We start from the raw sequence: 9,480 nt of genomic DNA on the forward strand, positions 1-9,480 counted from the left end.
ACAAGGTTTGATTCCTCCTTTCTGAGATGTCATTATGCTGTGATGTCTCTAGAGGGGTCTATTGAAAGAGAATCCCATTCTCTCCTAGATATGTCAGAAATTCACTGGAGAGGTATTCACCTCCTCAGTCAGATCGAAGAGTTTTAATATTTTTTTTAATTTATTTCTCTACTTCATTACAGAACCGTTTGAACATTTCAAATGATTCAGACTTGTGTTTCATCAAGTAGACGTACCTATACCTAGATAGGTCGTCTGTGAATGTAATGCAATAGCTATATCCTCTTCTGGCTCATATGCTCATGGGTCCACATACATCTGTATGTATCAGACCCAGCACATTACTGGCTCATTCATCTTTTTCAGTAAAAGGTGACTTGGTCATCTTTTTAAGCAAACAAGACTCACAGGTAGATAACGATTCATAATCGTCTTTATCAAGAATCCCTTCTTGAGCTAACCTATTCATCCTATTCTTGTTGACATGACCTAGTCTATAATGCTAAAGATAGGCATCTGTGACATCATCTATTCTAAGATGTTTATTTGAAATGTACATTACATTAGACCTAGATACAACATAAATACCATCGTTCAACTGTCTACATAAAATTGTAACACCATTCAAAATGATATTACAAAAATTTTTCTTTATTGATATTTCATAATTGAAATTGGCTAAATGGCCTACAAAAATAACATTAAAAAGAAAACTAAGACACTAATGATACTCATCAAGAACAATGTAATGAAACCCGAATACAAGCTTGATGATTCGTAAGGCTAGAACTAGAATTGATCTTCCATCTCCAACATTCAAAAATCTCTCGCCATCTTTAAATCTCATAATGACTTGAAGACCCTGCAACAAATTACAAATATAAATAGGGCTATCGATATCCAATATCCAGGTCATTGTATCAAAAAGAGAGAAGTTACAAGGAGTTATCACATAAGTATCTTGTCCAGCAACTGATTACTTCTTCTTCTTTGGCCTGTTCGAGTCAAGAAAAATGATATACTGAGGACAGTTCTTCTTTCAGTAACCCTGCTTCTTGTAAAAGAAGCACTCTATTTGACTTTGATCAGCCTTGAACTTGAATTTCTGAGACTGACTCCCAGTACCAGGCACCTTCTTATTTTTTTTCTTTCTTAAAGGGATGATGACTATCCGAAGAAGATCCTCTCACTAGATTCACTGTCTCCTTATGGAGCTGGTGATCCTTCTCAAAAGTCTGTAGCAACCCCAACAGATTGTGGTAGTTGACTACAGACTGTCATTCTGAAATGATTGAGAAATGGTAGGTAGGACTTAAGTAGGAAATTCAGGATCGCATCCTTCTCCAGCTGTTAGTGTAAGGAGAAGTCAAGTTTGCTCAATTTTTTAATCTGCTCGATCATGTATAATACATGATCGATAACAGATGCACCCTCGCTCATCCGAGTATTGAAAATGGTGCAACTAGTCTTGTACAGCTCAATGTCGTCAGAAGTACTAAAAGAATCCCTTAACACTTGAAGCATTTTCTCTGATTGAGCCTCTTCAAATTTTTGGCTGAACTCATCGTTCATAAAGGCCCACATAATGCAACGAACCGTGATGCGGTCGTTGAGCCACTTCAAATAAGTGTCTCAAATTGTACCTCGGGTGTTGAGAGCAGGCTCCTCAGGTGTCGGATCCGTTATCACATAATGGATCCTCTCATGATCTAGGACTATCTTTAACTTTTGATATCAGTTATCGAAATTTGATCCGATAAGCTTCTCACTGTCCAATACTGATCGAAGTGCCAAGTTTGAGGCCATATCTGTACACACAAGAAAAATAAAAAGTCTAATTAGTATATGAATTTGTTAATCCTAAAGATTTGGACTTTAGTCTAAAGGTCCTCCTACTATTTTATATGAATTGATAGCCTCTATCTCCAATTTAAGAAATTATCTTAATTTTTTAGTGGGTACTAGAATCCACACAGACTACATATAAGTCTGAGGATGGCTCGATCAACCCATATGGACCTATAGATAGGTTCTCAACCAATTATTTCTTCAAATAACTTATAGTATTTAATTTAGACCTAGATTTTATTTCAGTAGGTGGTGGGCCTCCATTGAAAGTTTTGGTTAGGTCAAACCATTAACATGAACCTACTCAGTGATTCTACCTAATTAGTGATCAGGCCCGAAGATGGCTCGATCAATCCAACCATCATCATCAGATAGTTCAACAGAGTCATCATATGATGAATTATAATTTCATTATTCAGAGTGAATACTAGATGGATGGTGTCTACAATGTCAATCATGAATAATGGACTCATTACCATTCACCTTAATGGGAAGCTATGATCTAATTATCACCATAACTAGCTCATTTTAGGAACCTAATAATTTAGAGAATTTAGTCAGTTTAGAGAAGAAGAGAGAAAAAAAATCAATCCGTAGACTACAATCCTCTTACTAACTTCACCAAGTCACTGAATCGAATTAGGTCATGCTGATTGAACTGGCACCTAGATCAGTCACACTGATCAACCTTTATGGCATGGGCTAACTCGAATCATTTAGTGATCTAACCAAAATCTAGTTCACCAAATTGGCTAGATAAGTGAGATCGGTGGGAGGGTCTGCTAAGCTTGCCTTAGATACCATTGAAATAGTCAGGTAAGCCGTTCCCAATAAAAAATCATTAATCAAAATGCCAAACTTACCTTAGACTCTAATTGGTTAACTAGTTTCAATTTGACCAACCTAATGAATCGAGTTCAACCACTGAGCCACAATCAAGGTCCATTTGGTCTAATCAAAGATATGGATTTGACCATCTACAACTATTGTACTAGAAAAATCTTGATTAATCTAATTCAATATTTGATTAGACTTAATCAATTTCTCCACATGGTCAATCAATTCTTTGATTCTAACCTTAGGTCTAACCCAATTAAAGAGAAGTACCTGATTTGAGCTAACACATGCCCCATATTTTATGCAATGTCATTAAATCTAAATTATAATTCTAGATCTATAGAGTTTAATATTTAATTCTTAATTAAGTTTTGCATTAATATGGTCAAAATTTTAAAAATAATTTTTTATATAAATTTTTTACATCAAATCAGAAAAACTTTTAGATCAAATCTAAATTTTTATGATTTTAAATCAAAATAATTTTGATTAATCAAGATTAGATGTAACTAGTTTCTTTGCAACTTGCATCACATACAACAACACCTAGGATTTCAAGATCTAAAGTTTTTCAAGAAAGTAAGTTTTCTCTTTTCGCTTTCTTCTTCATGGGACCTCACAGTGGCACCCCTACACGCCATGAAGAGTATCCCATTGTGTTGGATATAAAGTACCCCCAGCTGAAGTTTGTAAAAGACCGACCCTTCCAGGACTTTTTCGGCTTCCGACCTTATGTGGCGTCTTTCTGAACCCCCTCGACCGTCTGAGCTTTCATAATACCATCCAGACTTCTCCGACAATGAGCATCTCCATTCATCTATTGGACCGCTCCAAAGGCTCTCTGGGCTTCACTATCAGCCGATCTTCTACAATGAATAACTATTCTCTGAATCCCTTCCAGACTTCTTCTGGCCATGGATGACCCTACTCCGAACTTCTTTCGGACTTCATCAATATCTGAGCTTCTCCGACAACAAGATTTCTACAGTAACTAGACTCCATCCAAGTTTCTACGATGGTCGACCGCCTTCCAGATTCCACCCGAGCTCCTGTGAGAGCCGAACTTCTACAGCAAGCAGTCTTCTCCGAACTCCTACTGCAGGCGATCTACTTCGGATATCTACTCCAGATCCCAGACGAGCTTCTACAATGGGACAGGTTCCACCAGCCAGGTCACCACTCTGAGCTTCCACGACAATCGATCTTCGACCGAGCCTCTACAATAAGCGGCCTCCTTTCAGCCTTCTGCAAGAATCGAACTCCGTCCGAACTTCCACAGCGGATGGATTTCGGACGAACTTCTAAATAGACGGGCTCCAGCAGCTAGATTTCTACAACGGTCGATCACCTCCGGTGTCTGCCGAACCTCCCCAGCCATCAGCCTTCAATAGCGTCAGCCAGACTTCCACAATGCCATCCAGACTTCCACAGGATCCCCAGACTCCTCCAGCGGACGAACCTCCCCAACGCCATTCGAAGTCCACCGTCGGCCGACCCTCCGTCAGATTCTTCATGAAATCGAACTTCTCCAGTGGATAATCTTCAGACGAGCTTCCACATCAGGCAAATCTCAGATGGACTTCTCTAGCAATCGGACTCCTACCGGACTTCACCAACAGAAAGTCTCTATCCGAGCTTCTATAGCAGATGACTCCCGCCTGTAGCATCAGCATCCGAGGCATCCGATAATAGTAGACTCATCAGCAACCTCGAAAACATCCAAACTTTTCCTAGATCGATAAGATAGAGAGTCATTCCGCTCCATCAAACATCCCAGTCGAGCTCCAGCCGACAGATCTGAACTCTCTGGCAAGTCACGACAATGGCCACTACCCTACTCCACTCTCTGCAACGGATTCCACATGGCTCCACCACTCTCTGGCAAGTCACGACAACGGACACCACTCTACTCTCCGTAACAAACTCCACGTGGCCCTGAACGGCCACGGATGCCACTACTCTCCGTAACAAACTCTGCATGGCTCTGAACGGCCCACTACCAGGCAATTACAGACGTCGCTGTCAATCAGTTACGCTCTTCGTCTATAAAAAGGGATCTCCAGATACGTTCTTCTCTAAGCTCTAAACTCTATCTCGAAACTCTGCTAAAATTTTTGCTCGAGCACTTCATTTCTGTTGAAGCAGAGTATTGACATGAGCGTTGGAGGATCTTGTCGGAGCACCCCCAACTTCGGTTTAGACTTTCCTTGCAGGTTTCGACAGCAGTCACGGTCATCTTAGCTCCAGCTTTTTCGACTTCGGCAGAATTCTGCACCAACAGAATTGACGCTAGAGGAAGGGCTTGTGTCTTCACAGTACCCTTATTCTTAAAGGAGTGCTCAACAGGACTGTCTCTGATCATCTTCTCTGACATCTTCTTCTTTTTCTCCTACTAGATCTCCACCTGATGCCTCCCCGAAAGGCATCCACCAGCCGATCCACAGCCTCTGTGGCCAGATCTCAGCGAGCTCTGCATGATCCGACCTCATCTCCAGCTTTCTAGCCTCCTCCTCCTCCTCCTCCTCCGACAACGGCAGTCGGCATGGAGCAGTTCGACCTGCTAGTTCAGCAGGTCAGAGGCCTCATCGAAGCAGTGCAGGCCATGCAGCAGCAGCAGCAACAACCGCAGGTGTCAGTATGGTTGGAAAGAGCATCGTTGGAGTTCCAAAATTCGACAGTAGGGCAGGCCACTTAGGCCAATCGCCCTGTCTTCCTCGGAAAGGAGAATCTGAGGGTGGAGAGCCCTCAGTCTGATCATGATTCCATCCTTGGAGGATCCCTATCTCCATTCTTCCAGAAGACCCTCGAGACTCACAGTCGAGAGGACCTCCTGGATCAAAGGCTCCAGGAGATGACCCGGCAGATCGAAGAGCTCCGCCACGCTCCCCCTGCTTATGGTGAGGACATCTGTACTGACCCTCCTTTCTCTCAAATGATTATGCAAGAACCGATCCCACCAAACTTCAAGCTCCCCCAATTCGAAAGCCACGACAGGACCTCAGATTCGGTTGACCACCTGGAGGCCTTTCGAACAATGATACTGCTCCATGGCATGCCAGACGCCATCCTGTGTCGAGCTTTCCCATCTACCTTGAAGGGAGCAGCAAGGAACTGGTACTCGATGCTGAAATCGGGTACTATCTTCTCCTTTGATCAGATGAGCCACCAGTTTGCGGCTCATTTTGTTAGCAGCCGGCATCTCTGGAGAGGTTCGGAGTCCCTTATCAACATCAAGCAGAAGAAGGAAGAATCCATCCGAACCTATGTCAACCGATTTAATGCTACCGTGTTGGAGGTCCGAAACTTGGACCAATCGGTTGCAATGGCCATCCTAAAGAGCGATCTTCAAAAGAATAATCTTCTATTCTCTATGGAAAAGAAGTACCCCAAGGATTTTGCTGATTTACTAGCTCGGGCCGAAGGATATGCCCGAGCAAAAGAAGCCTTCAAGTTGAAGGACGAGGAGGCCGTGAAGAAACGGCAGGCGGGTGGCTCCAGCAAGCCCGCAGCTAAAAAAGGGCCAAGTGAAACTCGGCCACGTTCTCAAACTCCTCCTGGACACAGGCATGTCCGGACTCCTCCTCGAGCTCGTAAGCAGAGAAACCCAGACCGCAGAGTTCGATGGAGCTCTCTCCCAGGAAGATTCCACAGCTACACCCCTCTCAATGCTCCAAAAGCTCAGGTGCTGATGGAGGTCAGGGAGCAGTTGCCGAGGTCGGAAAGGATGCGCTCGCACCCCGGGAAGTGCAACCTAAACAAATTCTGTCTCTATCATCGTGACCACGGCCATGACATGGAGGAATGCATTTAGCTCCGAGATGAAATCAAGGAGCTCATCAGGCGAGGTCGGATCAACAGATTCATCTGACACCGACCTGAAGGTAGGAGGGATCGACCGAGGGCCCTGCCACAACCAGAGCCACCAAGGAGGGAAGAACAGCCTAGAGATCGACCTCCAATCGGGATCATCAATACCATCTTTGGAGGGCCCCGAAGGGGAGCGGCCAGGGGATCGGCCGGACTGCTCAAGCGGCAAAGAACTGAAGAACCTATAACCTTTACTGAAGAAGATGCCCGAAAGATCCAATTCTCCCATAATGATGTGGTTGTAGTTTCTTTAAATATTGCTGATTATGATGTATGCCGCATTCTTGTTGATAGTAGAAGCTCAGTCGATATTTTATTTTACAATGCATTCTCAAAAATATCCATCCCTGATGGTCGGTTAGGGCCGATTAGCTCCTCGTTGGTAGGGTTTACTGATGATGCTGTGCCAGTGGAGGGAGTAATAACTTTGACTGTAGTTGCAGGTCGGTATCCGAAGTAATCTAGAGTGCTAGTGGATTTCCTGGTAGTGAGGGCGCCGTCTGCCTACAATGCAATACTCGGCCGACTTGGTCTCAATGCCCTCCGAGTTGTAATATCGACCTACCATTTGAAATTAAAATTTTTTACTAGCCAGGGGGTCGGAGAAGTTAGTGGAGATCAAGTCTTGGCAAGACATTGCTATAACATCGCCCTACAAAGAAGTGGTCAGTCTGACCCCTATCCGATTGATGGATTGGACACCTGCGATGATCTGACTGAAGAACGGGGTGAGCCAATAGAAGATCTTGTCTCAATTTCTTTGAATGATGGGAATGAAGAGCACGTGGTAAAGATCGGCTCCAACTTGGGGAAAGAGGTGCAGACACAGCTTATCAATTTTCTATAAAAGAATGCTGATATTTTTGCTTGGGCTCCGACGGACATGCCAGGGATCGATGCTAAAGTTATGGAGCATCATCTAGCTGTTGATCCCAGACACAGACCGACAAAGGAAAAAGTTCGAAGTCATGCACCAGAAAGACAAATGGCAATAGCCGAGGAAGTTGATAAACTTCTGAAAGTCGGGTTCATCAGAGAGGTCAACTATCCGAGCTGGGTTTCCAATGTGGTCCTGGTTAAGAAGGCGAACGGTAAATGGAGGATGTGTATAGACTTCAAAAAGCTGAATAAAGTCTGCCCGAAGGATAGTTACTCTCTACTCAGAATCGATCAATTAGTGGATGCAACCTCAGGCTACGAGCTTCTCACTTTCATGGATGCATTCTCTGGCTACAATCAAATCAGGATGGCACCAGAGGATGAAGAAAAAATTGCTTTTATTACTAACCGTGGCCTTTATTGTTACAGGGTCATGCCTTTTGGCCTCAAAAATGCAGGGGCGACCTATCAGCGGTTGGTAAACAAGATTTTCAAAGAGCAGATCGGCCGCAACATGGAGGTCTACGTGGACGATATGCTCGTAAAAAGTAAATCCTCGATGAACCACGTCGCCAACCTTGAGGAGACCTTCAGCACCCTCTGAAAATACAAGATGAAGCTGAACCCAGCCAAGTGCGCTTTTGGAGTAGCCTCAGAAAAATTTTTGGGCTTTATGGTATCGGGGCGCGGGATCGAAGCAAATCTGGAAAAGATTCATACCATCCAGAAAATGACCGCCTCGAAGTCAATAAAGAAAGTTCAGCGCCTTACTAGGAGAGTAGCGGCTCTAAATCGCTTCATCTCAAGATCGATCGAGCGGTGCCTACCTTTCTTTCAGACCCTCAAGCGGCCGAAGAACTTCTGTTGGACCGCTGGATGTCAGCAAGCATTTGAAAAATTGAAGAACTACCTCAGCTCATCTCCACTATTGGCAAAGCCCAAGCCTGGAGAGGAGTTGTTCCTATACCTGATGGTCTCCCTTGTGGCTCTCGCAGTAGTTCTGATTAAGGAAGAAGCAAAAATTCAACGGTCGATCTACTACATAAGTCGAGTATTGAGAGACACCGAAATCAGGTATACTAAGTTAGAGAAACTAACTTACGTCTTGTTGATTGCAGCTCGAAGGCTCCGACCTTACTTTCAAGGACACATCATAACACTGCTCACCGACCAACCGATCAAAACGGTTCTGCATCAAGCGAATGCCTCTGGGAGGATAGCAAAGTGGGCAGTCGAGCTCACAGAGTTCGACATCGACTATCGATCTCGGCCAGTGATAAAGGCCCAGATATTAGTGGACTTCATGGTGGAATGCACTATCCTGGAAGAGGCCGAACTAGGACGAGATGAAGCCGATAGCCCAGGGCTCCAGCCGAACTCCCCTGAAGAAAGAACAGATCTTCCTGATGGTTTTTGGGCCCTCTACGTAGACGGTTCCTCCAACATGTCAGGCACAGGTGTGGGCCTAATCTTGGTCAATCCAGATGGAATTATCGTGGAGTATGCGCTGCGCTTCGAATTTCCTGCGATAAATAACGGGGCAGAATATGAAGCTTTGATTGCAGGACTGAGGATCGCCAAAGAATTAGAAGTAGATCGGGTTCAAGCCTACAGTGACTCTCAATTAGTAGTGAGACAAGTCAACAGAAATTATGAAGCTCGAGAGAATAGTATGGCCAAGTATCTCGAAAAAGTAAAGGAGATCATCCCTACCTTCGGCAGCTTCGACATCAGGCAGATCCCAAGAGCAGAAAATACCAGAGCCGACCTTCTCTCCAAGTTGGCTACACTGGCTCCGGCTGAACTGCCTAAGGAAGTCTTCTTCGAAGTTCTGAAGCATCCAAGTATGGAAGAATCACAGCTTGTGATGGAGATCAGCCATGAACCCAGTTGGATCGACCCACTGGTTGCATACCTCAAGGACGGGGTTCTTCCGCCTGATGCAAAAGAAGCTCGGAAGCTTAGAAACCAGGCCTCTCGATATATCCTTTACGAAGGCAAGCTATACGAGAGGTCGTACTCTTTGCCCCTCCTGAAATGTCTCTGGCC

This window comes from Elaeis guineensis, chromosome 5 (genome assembly GCF_000442705.2).
Source record: "Elaeis guineensis isolate ETL-2024a chromosome 5, EG11, whole genome shotgun sequence".
In the NCBI taxonomy this organism is placed as follows: Eukaryota; Viridiplantae; Streptophyta; class Magnoliopsida; order Arecales; family Arecaceae; genus Elaeis; species Elaeis guineensis.